The 14,147-nt window shown below is 46.1% G+C and overlaps 1 protein-coding gene across 1 annotated transcript in view; it reads left to right on the top strand.

The window, feature by feature from the left end:
- The window catches only part of WWOX (WW domain containing oxidoreductase), a 958,567-nt gene that overhangs the window by 698,169 nt on the left and 246,251 nt on the right, over window positions 1-14,147 (top strand). The window lies entirely within an intron of this gene.

Below are 14,147 nucleotides of genomic sequence, written 5' to 3'. Positions count from 1 at the left end.
GTGAAGTTCTGTTGCCAAGTCCGTCAGTGAGGGCCGCTCCTCCACAGTTGTGCATTAATTCACTGAGGCCCATCTGGCCAGACTCCCCACTTCATCCTACACCTCGGGACTTTCTGGAGACAACAAAGCCATCAGTTGGGAGTTTTCTCCGTGCTCTCAATCACTACTGCCACCATCTGAAAGCACAGCTTCATTCCCAGCTACAGAAGCCCGTGTCCTTGAACTTAACCACTCGTCACACTTGCAGCCGATATTTAATGTCTCTTTCCTGTGCGACTAGCTACAAATAGGGAGGGACTGTAGCTCTTGTGCTCCCCCAGAACCTCTACCATACCTCATAGAAGAAGCAGAAATTACCATGTACTTTTTTTTTTTTGCCATTTTTGTAGTTTCATGAACATGTAACATGTCACAGATCTACAGTGACCAATTCCTTTTTTTTTATTCATGCCCTGTTTATTTTATTATTATTATTTTTTGTTGGAGTGTAGTTGATTTATAATGCTATGTTAGTTTCTGGTGTACAGCACAGTGATTCAGTTCTATATCTGTCTGTCTGTCTATATATATATATATATATATATCACATTCTTTTCCTTTATGGTTTATTACAATATATTGAATATAGTGCCCTGTGCTATATGGTAGGTCCTTGTTTATCTGTTTTATATATAGTAGTGGGTATCTGTTAATCCCAAATTCCTGATTTACCCTCCCTCCCCCTTGCCCCTTTGGTAAGCATAAGTTTGCTTTCTATGTCTGTCAGTCTGTTTCTATTTTATAAATAAGTTCATTTGTATCATATTTTAGATTCCACAAGTAAGTGATATCATATGAAAATTTTCTTTGTCTGACTGACTGCCCTTAAATGTGATGATCTCTAGGTCCATCCGTGTTGCTATTAGTTCATTCTTTTTCATGGCTGAGTAGTACTGCATTATGTGTGTGTGTGTGTGTGTGTGCATATGTGTGTATATATATATATATGTACATTCTTTATCCTTTCATCCCTGGTCAGGAACTAATCCCACATGCCATGTGGTTAAAAATAAAAGAGTGAGTTTTACATGCTGTAGATCCATCAAGAGCTGACTCTGCTCCTCAGCTGCTCTGACAGCTCTTCTGCAGGACTCGTTAGACAGGAGAGAACGAGACCAGGTGAGTTCTTAAAGCTTTTTCCTGGGAGTGACAGCTGTCCGCTCAGCCCTGTTTCATTGGCCAAAGGAGGTGGCCTGGCCACTTGTTGGAAGGCTGTACTCTTGTGGGAGTGGACAGTAAGTGACCGTGCACAGCAGCGTTGTCTCCCTGGATGCTAGTGTGACGTGTCTTCCTGCCTTGCTGCCCCAAACCCTAAGGTCATAACCACCAATTGTCCTTTGAACTTGATGGTTCTCACACCTCTCAAAAACTTGGATGATCTGCTCTCTGCACCCCCACGCCAGCCCTCAGAGTTCCCATCGCCCTCTCCCTTGCCTCTGCAAAATGTCAACCCAGACCGAAAATGCGCCCAGTTTTACTCTGAGTACGAAGAACACCCAAGTGAAGGGTTTGCCCCAACTCATTCTCATCTCCGAAACCCTCCTTTGTCTTTTCAGAGAAAGTCAAGAGACACAGAGAAAGTGTGACCTACTTTTTATTATCAGCACCATTTCATCTGAAAAAAAAAAAAAAAAGACTTTTCTCTTCTTATTACTTTGAGCATGAAAATAAAATGTTTTCCCAAAGACCTGGCTTTGGCTGTTGCGAGGCAGGCTGGGGACTTGTTCCAAACTCCGATGAACTCCACGAGCCAAGGTGTCCCATTTTTTTTAAAACCATAATTGACTTCCAAGCTGCTCACCCTGTCCATGGACAATATGAGGTCCTTTTCTCCAAATATCAGTGGCAAGGTAGAACAAAGCCAGCTCCCAGACTAGCTGTTTGCTTGATATTACACTTTGCCAGTCCAATATAGGTCACATTTCCAACCAGATTTTATACTTATCTCTACATTACACCTTGTAGCAAGAGGGGAAGAAAAGAGCGTCTTGACATCTTTTTGAAGAATGGCGCTCTTTAAAAAAACATAAGGGAAAATTTTTTTCAAACACTTTCTTTATAATGAGGGTATTCAAGTCTGCAGGCAAAACAGAGCTGTTTGAAAAGACATTAGCCTCATAACCGTACTGTGTGAGAATAGACCCAGCTCCGTCAGGATGCCACGTTTGTTTTGCATTACTTCTCACTGACTCAAATTGCAGGCCGAGGAAAGTTCGAACTGACATGATTTCTGCACCGGCTGACGGAGCCTGGATGAGTTCACCGGCCATGGGAAGTGCGATAAATTCAGGAGAGTAAATATAATCCTGCAGCATTTAAATTCCAAAACCAAAGGAACAGGAGCACGTTCTATCCTAGCCTTGAAAAAGAAGTTGCCATTTTCAGAGAGCTCTCACAGTCCTGAGCTTCATCGAGCCTCTCACGAACTTTGTCGCTGAGATGGGACAACCTCCTCGCCTCCTCGCTTTCCTGCCTAGGAAACTAAGGCTCAGAGAGGTTGCCGGGATGCTGGGCATCAGCAGGTCAGGGTGGAAGGAGGGGGCATGGACTTTTGACCTCTTTCTAAATCCCGGCTCCTCCAGGAAACAGAGAGCAGGGCTGAGCTTCTAGTGGGATGTCAGGGAGAATGTAGGCATAGCCCTCCCCAGGTCATCCTCACATCTGACACCAATGGCAGGTGGAAGAGGTGATTCCCAAATCACCCCCCATGTTGATATCTGCTAGAAGGATGCGCAGAATTCACCATAGCTGTTATATGCATGATTATGGTACAGTAGGGAATGCAGGTTAAAATCAGCCCGCAGAGGAGACACACAGGTGGAGCCCAAGAAGCAGCTTCATTGTCCTCCCCTCATGAGAGTCAGGGCACTCCAGCCTCCCTGTGCTGACGTGAGACACACGCCTGGAGGTCGCTGCCCAGGGAGGCCCTCCCCAGCCTCAGTGCTCAGAGCTTGCACGGGGCTCAGTCACGTAGGCATGAGTGAGCGGTCCCTCCATCGTTCGCAGGGCTGTGATCTCCACCTCCAGGTCAGCGGGTACCGCGTGGCACATGTCCCCATCCTGCCACGTGGCCATTCTCTCTGGAATGGTCCCTCACCACCCTAAGGCTGTGAGCACGTTGACTAGTCCTTACCCTCAATCCCATTCTTCAGACTGTTCAGTCTGACACAAGCCCCCCAGATCAGAAAAGACACTCCCATTAGGAACTCATTCTGTGTGCATTGACTGTCTTTTGTGGATCTGAAACAGTTCTTCTGGGCCTCGGGGTCCAACCTTCCTGTTTACAGAGGAGGAAGTGAAGACTCACAGCTTGGATCTAGGCCATAAAGCTGATGAGGAAACCCTGGATTCTCAAGAGAGTTTGAGTGTCCTGGGTCTGGGCACCATTGCTAAGCAATCAGTTCAGTTCAGTCGCTCAGTCGTGTCCGACTCTCCGCGACCCCATGAATCACAGCACGCCAGGCCTCCCTGTCCATCACCAACTCCCGGAGTTCACTCAGACTCCTGTCCACAGAGTCGGTGATGCCATCCAGCCATCTCATTCTCTGTCGTCCCCTTCTCCTCCCGCCCCCAACCTTTCCCAGCATCAGAGTCTTTTCCAGTGAGTCAACTCGTTGCATGAGGTGGCCAAAGTATTGCAGTTTCAGCTTTAGCATCAGTCCTTCCAATGAACACCCAGGATCGATCTCCCTTAGAATGGACTTGTTGGATCTCCTTGCAGTCCAAGGGACTCTCAAGAGTCTTCTCCAACACCACAGTTCAAAAGCATAAGAACCTATTAATCATACTAAAAGCAAGAACTTAAAGGTCTTGTTTGGCTAGAAATAATGGCCTGCTGGGTGGCTCAGATGGTAAAGAATCTGTCTGCAGTACGAGAGATCAGTGTTTGATCCCTGGGTCCATAAGATCCCCTGGAGAAAGGAATGGCAGCCCACTCCAAGATTCTCACCTGGAGAACCCCGTGGAAGAGGAGCCTGGTGGGCTCCGTACAGTTCATGGGGTTGCAGAGTCTGAAATGACTGACTTTCATTTTTCACTAAAATCTGTAAGGAAAAAAAATATTCCATAGCCAGGAGTCAAAATTGCACCTTCTTTTCCTTCCTCTCCTTCTCCCCTGCCCTCTCTGGCTGCAGAACCCCCCCGCCCCCCCAAAATAAAAAAACAGCATCGTCAGCCTCATGTATGATCCAGACCATCCCCAAAGTAGAGTATCATTTTCTTCTGCCTGAGTTCTTGATCCATCCTGCTATCGTTTGTACTTACCTCTCTGATAATCTAATTCATGTTATATTTTTTTTTCCCCTTGGAGTGGGATGCAGAACATTACCTGTTTTTAACAACTCTGAAGATTCTACCTGTGTGTATAACGATATAAACTTTCAGTTCGCAAGGCATTAGCAGCTTTTATCTAAAAATCTCTCTCGAGAGAGAGAGGTGGTGTTTCACGCTTCCGTGAATCACGTGGTACACTGCTTTTTCCAATTGGAAAGAATCAGTCACGTGAACTTTGTTCTTCCAGAATAATTAGTTTTTATCTGCTTCGGAAATATCAGAGCAAAGAGGGATTTCTTAAATGGTGGCCTGGACTGATGGGTAGAAATCAGTCCTCCATGAGACGTTGGTTAGAAGGAACAGACTTAACAGCCTCAAGGAAATTATCCACGAGGTCTCTGAGGTTGCCTCGAAGACCTTGTGCCTAATGAAGGGGTCTATCCTGAGGCTAAGGATTCACAGGCATCTTAGAAAGGAGCTTCCAAACGTGGTTAGACAAGTTTTAGAATGCTTTAGTATTGGCAATATTTTTTGGTTTTTGTTTTTTTTCAGTTAGCTTTTGGTGATGGGCAGGTTGCTTTTAAAAGTTTGTTTACAAAGTGGAACTTGCTGTCACCATTCCTATCGAGAAATATTTACTGATAAAATCAGGATGGTGGCATAGTAGAATCCAACTTTGGTGTCAAAATAGCTCACTTAAACATGCCACAGACTAACTGATGGTCTTTGAGTAAAGTTTTGCTAAAATTCTCAGCCACCCGGAGGCCTTCTCTATCAAACCCTTCTCTGGTTTTAGCAGATATTGGTGAAATATATGTCATTATCCTTGAGTGTTTAGGAGGTGTTCATGTGCTTCCCTCTTATCCAAAATTTATTGGTCAGTTTCTGTGTGTATGTGTAAGCATTTATGCCTTTAATAAGCTTATAAGTGATTGTTCTGTAAGGTTTGCTATATGATATTAACTGCTTAAGTATTTGGGGCTTCCCAGGTGGCACAATGGTAAAGAATCCACCTGCCAGGGCAGGAGACATGGGTTTGATCCCTGAGTCAGGAGATCCTCTGGAGAAGGAAATGGCAACCCACTCCAGTATTCTTGCCTGAGAAATCCCATGGACAGAGGAGCATGGTGGTCTATAGGGTCACAAAGACGTTGGTTCATGGGGTCACAGGGAGTCCAACAGGACTTGAGTGTTTAAGTATTTAATACTTCGCAGCACTTTGTGTTCATCTCTTTCCATCACTTTGTTACAATGAGATTCAATTCTTGTGTGGCTATGTGTCTGAATATGTCTGTCTCTCTCATGAGGCTAGGACACCCTGGGCTCTCAGTTTTTTTATTTTTTTTAAGTGTGTGCGTTGTTCATCTGTCTTATTAAAATATGTTCATTGGCTAAGGCTTGTGTGAGCCATGTGACCCAGGCTGTCATTGCTGCCACAGGGTGGCAGCACACTGGGATTGAGCAAAGGACCCCTCCACTGCTTGGATGTAAACACAGAAGTTCTGCACTGGCATCAAAGTGGCATCCGTGTTTCTGAGTTACTGCTCGAAAGGAAGGCTCTCCAGCAATATATGTCAGTGAAGCCAGGGATAACAACTGCCCTATTGCTGCAAAAAAATGCCCTTACACTTCTAAAATGTCCTGTTTGAAGTTCCCAGCATCTTAACTGGGAATTCACTAGGACATGCTGTTTTCTGCTTATTTCCATTTGGAAACCCATACCTGTGAAACAGAGGGAATAATATTACAAGAAGGGGGATGTACCTTTGTGTTAACCTTCATGCTTCACCGAACTGAAAAGACCTGTTTCTCAGCGAGAACCAGGCTTTCCCATGTGTCCTTTGCCGGAGATTTTAGAAGGGAGGGGGTCTCCACCTTCACAAACTTCCTTAATCCTCTGTTTCTCTCTGAGGGCACAGATGCCGTTTACAATCGCACAGCGATGTTTTTTTCCACACTTAAGCAGGGCTTGCAGGAGGAGAGCCTGGCTGAAGCCCTGGCCCCGAACACTTCCTGATCTGTTCGTTTTTCATTTGATCATACTCTTGCCTACCCTGAAAATGGAGGTGAGCTATGGAACTGCATTTTTTAATTGAAGTGGAGGTGATTTACAGTGTTGTATTAATTACTGCTGTGAAGCAGAGTGACTGCGTTACATAATGCACGCATGCATTCTTTTCTTTTCTCATGTTCTTTTCCATTATGGTCTGTCACGGGGTGCTGAATACAGTTCTCGCTGATACACAGTGGGGCCTCGCGGTTTGTCCACCCTGTAAATAGAAGCTTGCCTCTGCTAAGCCCGACTTCCCACCCCGTCCCTCCCCGGCCCCTCCTCTTTGGCAGCTACCTGTCTTCTCTGTGTCCATGATTCTGTTTCTGCTTTGCAGATAGGTTCACTTGTGTCATGTTTTAGGTGATATGTAAGTGGTGTGGTGTGGTGTTTGTCTTTCTCTTTCCGACTTCCTTCACTTAGTATGATAATCTCTAGTTGCATCCACGTTGCTGTAAATGGCACTGTTCCACCTTTTTATGGCCGAGTAGGTCGGACACGACTGAGCGACTTCACTTTCACTTTTCACTTTCACACATGGGAGAAGGAAGTGGCAGCCCACCCCAGTGTTCTTGCCTGGAGAATCCCAGGGATGGGGGAGCCTGGTGGGCTGCCGTCTATGGGGTCACACAGAGTCGGACACGACTGAAGTGACTTAGCAGCAGCAGCAGCAGTGTTCCATCGTATACGTGTACCACACCTCTTTATCCTGTCATCTACAGATGGGCATTTAGGTTGCTTCCATATCTTGGCTATTGTAAACAGTGCTGCTATGAACATAAGGGTGTGTGTGTCTTTTTGAATTCTAGTTTTGTCAGAATATATGCCCAGGAGTGGGACTGGAGGGTCATATAGTAGCTCTATGTTTAGTCTTCTGAGGAACCTCCATACGGTTTTCTACGGTGGCTGCACCAACTTCCACTCCCACCAACAGTGTAGGAGAGTTAAGATATGGCACTATTTCAACCCGACCATGAACATGGCTGGACAGACAGAATCTCATCCTAGAGGGGAGGGTAAAGGCCTGGGGAGAGCTGGCAGTATATTATAGATTCTCTGGTAGTCGTAGGGAAGGGACAGCGCAGATAAGGAGAGACGCTGTTCTTAACAGGCATTTAGAGCCAACATTAGAGACTCCTAAGAAAATAAAACGTGACCGGTGCCACTGAAATGTAGTTACACATCAAAAAGCTAAACTTTTGCTGTCTTGCTTGGTCAGTTTGTATCTATCGTTTCAGGACCATTTGTCTTGGAGGGGAACAGCACAATGAAGCTAGAGGCGTTTACCTGTCGGTGCTCATTTTGCGGAAGGCAGGCACCGTCTCCTTTGCAGGTGTCCTGTGGCTGCTGATGTAGGTTGCCTCTCCATCCGGTCCGCAGCCACAGCGCTGATGCCAGGCGGCGTGCGCTGGCGTGGCCGTTGCCAGTGGCTCAGGTCTTAAGATACTGCAGCCAGCCCCGCTTGATCCAGCGGCTGAAGGATGATAGCCAGCCTGGCCAGGGTGCCTGGGCCCCAGGGTGTGGGCATCTTCATCTGTCTGTTTGGGATGGCCAGGGCTCAGGCCATGCTGGCCACTTAATATCTTGAGCAGGCCGCCTGCTGCCATCACAGATGCCGGTGGAGTCAAGGACACCAGGCGGGCTGGAGGATGTTGCGTGGTCAGTTCACTGCAGACCCCGCCTTCAGGGAGGACGTGTTCTACCTGGGTCAGAGAAGACCAGCGACGTCCACGCTCTGTCACGGGAAGAACATGTAACTCAGAAGTTTGAGGTGCCCGGACCATCATCTCCCCCTCCCTCCCCGACCCCCACCACCTTCCAGCAAGCTGTTTGGCACGTGGGTTTTGTACTTGAAGGACTCGATGGAAGTAGCCTGTACTTATGGAAAAGCGCCTGGGTCTGGGCAGCAAGACAGCCAGTTGAGGGCCGACCTTGACCTTGACCTCTGCTCGGTGGGGAGTGGGGGGTGGTTGGGAAAGTCATGTCAGCTCTTCGCCACGGCTGACTGTTCTCCTGTGTAGAACATGAGCCTCGCTTTAAGGAGAAAATGAATTTGCTACCTGTGAGCAGGAGTGTCAGTGCCTGGCCCATTGTTATGAGGATGTAGACGCCCCTGGAGTTTGAGCTTTAGTGGGAAGAACATGGTCTTTGTTTTCCAGCTCCCAGCAGACCCGGCTTCTTGTCCAGCTTTGAGACAGGTGACCCTGGACATGTAGTTTAGTTCCCCTGAATGCCTTGGTTTCTTCTTCTGTGAAACAGAATAATACGAAGAAGACATAGCTAGTGGGTTGTTTTGGGGACCATCTCAGCTAATACATGCCAAGGCTTCAAAATGTGTTTGGTGCATAATAAACCACCAATAAATGGTATTACTTCTTTTATGATCTTGTGTGTCTGTTTACGTATCTGTTTGTATGTTCACCAGAGACAGAGTTTTACACGCAGCTGGAGCCTGACTTTGATAAATTGATAAAGTCAATATTTGATAAATTGATATTGGCTATTTGATCTCTGAAATCACCTAAATACTGCATTGGCCAAAATGTCCATTTGGACTTTTCCGTAAGCTCTTATGGAAAAACCTGAACAAACTTTTTGGCCAACCCAACGCCAGCGCCACAACTGCACCTGAGTCGACATATTGTTTGTGGCTGTGTGTTCTCCTTTAAAGCCAAAGTGGAGAGAGCGGACGTAATTAAAGCATGATTATCAGACTTAACCAAGCACTTATTTATCGACTTGGTGCCTGAGTCTGTGTCTCCTATCTGTGATTTTAGTTCCATCTCAGCGCCCAGTGCTGGGGAGTCTGCCTGAGCATCCTCGAATAAAGTGTCTTTCTTCGGAAGCCAGATAAAGTAAGGGACTCTCTCAGTGTGTTTATTTTTTATTTTAACTCTGAAGTTCAGTAAACTATTCTTTTGCTCAGACACATATTCTGAGGCCTTCCTTCTGCTGAAGTGTGCAGAGGTTTGTGCTTAAAACTGAATAAACAATCTCAGCAGTGTGTGTGGGTGTGTGTGTATGTGTGTGTGTATGTTATATGAATTCCTGCTAGAATGTATAAACAAACAAAAAAAATCATAGTCACAGATCCTGGGTGCTGTGGTCCCCTGCTCTTCAAAAGCCCTTTGTCCATGTGTATTTACATAATGTATTCCCCATGTTTGGGTTTCATTAAACCCATGAGTTTAATAATAAAGTGTTTGGACATATGCTTTCCTTACCATTTTCCTTGTACTGAATATTTTTCCCTGTTGGAAGTAAATATTGATTTTTTTGGTACAGACATTTGATGCTTTGGGGGCCTGTTAAAATAATGGTAAATACTTTTCCTAAATAGACAAATTGTAAGAAATTCTGAGAAGGGCTTTCTTTGACATACTGGGGAAAAATAATAGAGAAGTCAAAATGGGAGAATGTTTGGTTCTGTTTCATCAACACTTTATGGACCCGCATTGCTGTGTTTCTGTAATGTTGTGTATAAAACACGGTTTAAACGATCATGCAGCTTCAGTCTTAGAAAATAAAAAGATATGAACTTGAACCCGAGCTTCCCTGTCAAGAGAATTACAATGTGTTGTAGCCCTTGGCTTCATTCAAGTTAAATTTACAGTATTTTCCCCTAACAATAACAGCAACCCCAAAATACCCCCTTTGAGTTGAAATGTTTGTTAAACTTTATATATATGCATGCATATAAATGTGCTTCTCTGTATATATAATGTATGTTCACATATACTTACATTAGAGTTTTAGGGAATTTCCTTTTTGCCTGCAAATCATTGCACAGAATATCCGAGTAGACATGGTGTCAAAATAATCAACATATATTTAACGCTCTCTCAGAAAATCCATTTAAGAATAAGATCGTGGATTGGGGGTGATTTTCAGACCGTAAATTGAAGCGTAAATATTCAAATTATTTTCATAAACTATTCAGTTCTGTTGGGCTTTTTATGTTATCATACAGTGAATTTTTTGTATTTAAGTTTTCTAGCAGTTCTCTTTTTTAAGAGCCTCAAGTGTCCCATAAAAAGCAAATACTTGAATTTTCAGTTTCTCGGTACTGCATATTTTTCCTTCTGCTTGCCTTATTTTTATAACGGTGATTTATAAAGACGTTACTAAAGAAAAGGAAAAAAGGATTTTGAAGAGAAACTGCTATATAACACTGCTTAAAAATCTATTTCCAGTGCCGAGGAGTGGGGGGCAGGGGAAAGCCTCCTGGCATCCTTCAAGAGCATGGTCTGGGATCTGAGTGAGATGGCCATACCTTGAGTCATTATCTTCCAAAAGTATTTATTGAGCTTAGTGGGGAAGGAAAGCAGGATGAGATTACCTGTCTCCACTTCCATTCCTGGGAGTGGGAGGGTCAGGGGACAGACGAAAAGTCCAGCCTGGACTGCTTGCCCTTAGGAGGAGCCTTCTGCCATTTAGAAGGTGGTTTTGAATGGAAAATAGAAGGATGTGGTGTGGGGAGATGGGGTGGGAGTCTGTCAAACATCACCGGACTCCCGCCTCAGGCCACGCAGCAAGGAAGACAGGGATTCCGGAAATGCTATAGGGCTAGAGCTGTTGCTTCTCACACAATATCACATCCATCCTTTTTTCTTAGTCACAGAATTTTCCAAGAGGTTTTTGATGGTTCAGAGTAAGCATTCCCTGTCCTAACTGCCCTTCTAGCAATCTGCAGCCGTGTGGCCAAGTTACAGCCAATGGGACGGCAGGGAAGTCCTGTGTGGTGCTCAGGGGTGGGTCTTTGGGAAAAGGATGCTCACCTTCTTGCCTTATTTGCGCTCCTCTTTCTTCCCTGCTTTCTGGGATGTGGCCACAGAGACTGGCATGGACGTGAAGGCAGTTAGGACAGGCTCCTTGACTTTGAGCCTATAGTCTTATAGAGGAGGCAGATATAAAAGTAATGAAGTGTATTTTTTTTATTTGAATTTTGGTGTTTTTTTATTGGAGTATAGTTGACTTACAGCATTATGTTAGTTTCAGGTGTGCAGCAAAGTAATTCAGTTAAATGTATACATAATTCTTTTCCTATATAGCTTTTTATGGAATACTGAGTAGAGCTCCTCATGCTATGCTGTAGGTCCTTATTGATTATCTCTTTTACGTGAAAATGAAAGTGTTGGTCACTTTCAGTCATGTCCAACTCTTTGCAAACCCATGGACTCTAGCCTGCCAGGCTTTTCTGTCCAAGGAATTCTCCAGGCAAGAATACTGGAGTGGGTAGCCAGTCCCTTCTCCAGGGGAATCTTCCTGACTCAGGGGTCAAACCCAGATCTCCTACATTGCAGGAAGATTCTTTGCCAGCTAAGCCACCAGGGAAGCCCCTTTTCTATATAGTAGTGTATATTTTTAAAAAATTAATAAATAGAAGTAATTAACCCACTCCAGTATTCTTGCTTGGAAAAGTCCATAGACAGAGGAGCCTGGCGGGCTACAGTCCATGGGGTTACAAAGAGCTGAGCACATCTGAGCACGCAAACAAGCAGGTGAGCAAGTATGATACAGCACGGAATGTGAGACCATGGGGCCGTCTACTGGCCTGGCCAGGATACGGAAGGACCAGTTGTTTAATGGTCCAGCTGGGCAAGACACTGGAGGAGGGGTCCCGGAGAAGACTCCCACCTGGGCGGGGGTGAAGGCAGTTCACAGTGGCAGCACCAGCCTGAGTTGTTGGTACAGCCAAGGGTCTTGAGCCTGATCCTTCAGACACAGAGAAGCAGCCCGTGGTCTGAGCTGCCCCTAAAGTGCTGGGTCCAGTCCCTTCTGAGACACAGAGATGTCTGAGTGTAGCCCCCAAGCCAAGAGACTTCTTAAACCGACCGAGCGGTGACCCGAGGCAGCCCTGGGGGACGACCCTTCATGCCCCAGCGGCCACCTGGCCACTCTGGCCTTTTCCTTCATGTCTGAGAGAGAACATGCTGTGTAAGACAGTCCTCACTCCCTTCGCCCCTCCGAAGGCGCTCACCCACAACCACAGATAGATCCCAGCCGCCGTTTCCGTGCTCTCACAAACCTTGAAGTGGGCCCCGCCAGCAGGCACACCTGCCAAGGAAAATGCTGTCCTCTAAATGTTCCTGGCACCCTGCTCAATAGGTGCCAACCAAATGCTGGAATTGCTGACCTCCCTGAAAGAGAGACCCGCAGCTGTGGCCTCCAGGATGAATTCCCCCAATGGGAGGACATACTGGAATTTAAAAAGACTTAATCCACATCACAGGGAGCCGGCCCATCACCCAGGGCTGGGGCAATGGTGGTTTCTAGGAGGGACCTTCCCAGAAGGGGGATGACTCAGCCTGGTCCCACACCCTTCTGGGGGCCAGACAGACAAGGTGGGGAGCTCCAAGGTGTCTGGTGGGCACCTGATCCAGCCCCGCCTCCTGAGGGCAGGTGTGAGTTCCATCGGCCAGCAGAGAGCATGGTGACAATGGCACCACAGTGTCCAAACAGCAGGCCACGCCCTACCCATCCCCACCCCATCCCCAGAAGGGCCGAGGGCAGCAGCCTCTCTGATGAGACTCTACAGTGTGGGTAGCCGGGTCAAGAGAGCAGGGCTTGGGAGTCAAGGGGATCAGCTGCTCCCCTGAGGACCATTTCCCACAGGACACCCTTTCAACAAGTCTGTAGAAGGCGATGCGTTGTCCTGATAGTTATAAAGGCTGAAGCGGTGGGAGAGCTTCGGTGAGGACAGCTTAGAGGAAGCCGCGGGAACCACTTCTTTGAGGCATCACTGCTCAGACCCTGTGGCCCAAGGTGAAAGCGAGCAAACGGGTGGTGCCTGCTTTTATGCACCTACCTCTCCCCACCAGCCCCTCTGCAGTCCTCATCACGAAGGTCATTCGAGGAGGGACTTTGATGCCAGAATCAAAAGCTTAAACTCCCTTTGGTTGGCAAAGGTGCCACAGCAGGTTTTTGTCTTGTTCTTTCTTTGTTGGTTTATTTCTTTTAGTAAAATAACAGGGGTGTTTCTGAAGACTTTAAATATATAAAGATACACACATATGTGTGTGTGTGTGTGTGTGTGTGTGTGTGTGTGTGTGTGTGTGTAGGCTTCCCTGGTGGCTCAGATGGTAAACAGATGGTAAAGAATCTGCCTGTGATGCAGGAAACTTTTCATGGCTTTGATCCCTGGGTCTGGAAGCTCCCCTGGAGAAAGAAATGGCAACCCACTGTGGTATTCTTGCCTGGACAATTCCATGGACAGAGGAGCCTGGCGGGGTATAGTCCATGCGGTTGCAAAGATTCAGACACAATTGAGCAATTAACATTCCAAAGAAAGGCAATGCCAAATAATGCTCGAGCTACCGCACAATTGCACTCACCTCACATGCTAGTAAAGTAATGCTTAAAATTCTCCAAGCCAGGCTTCAGCAATACGTGAACTGTGAACTTCCAGATGTTCAAGCTGGTTTTAAAAAAGGCAGAGGAACCAGAGATCAAATTGCCAGCATCTTCTGGATCATCGAAAAAGCAAGAGAGTTCCAGAAAAACATCTATTTCTGCTTTATTGATTATGCCAAAGCCTTTAACTGTGTGGATCACAATAAACTGTGGAAAATTCTGAAAGAGATGGGAATACCAGACCACCTGACTTGCCTCTTGAGAAACCTGTATGCAGGTCAGGAAGCAACAGTTAGAACTGGACATAGAACAACAGACTGGTTCCAAATAGGAAAAGGAGTATGTCAAGGCTGTGTATTGTCACCCTACTTATTTAACTTATATGCAGAGTATATAAGGAGGAAGCACAAGCTGGAATCAAGATTGCTGGGAG

Source organism: Moschus berezovskii, chromosome 22 (genome assembly GCF_049115385.1).
Source record: "Moschus berezovskii isolate FMDL1 chromosome 22, NW_MosBer_1.0, whole genome shotgun sequence".
NCBI lineage: Eukaryota > Metazoa > Chordata > Mammalia > Artiodactyla > Moschidae > Moschus > Moschus berezovskii.
Note: the sequence above shows the minus strand (reverse complement) of the source record. Positions and strands in the feature narration are given on the sequence as shown.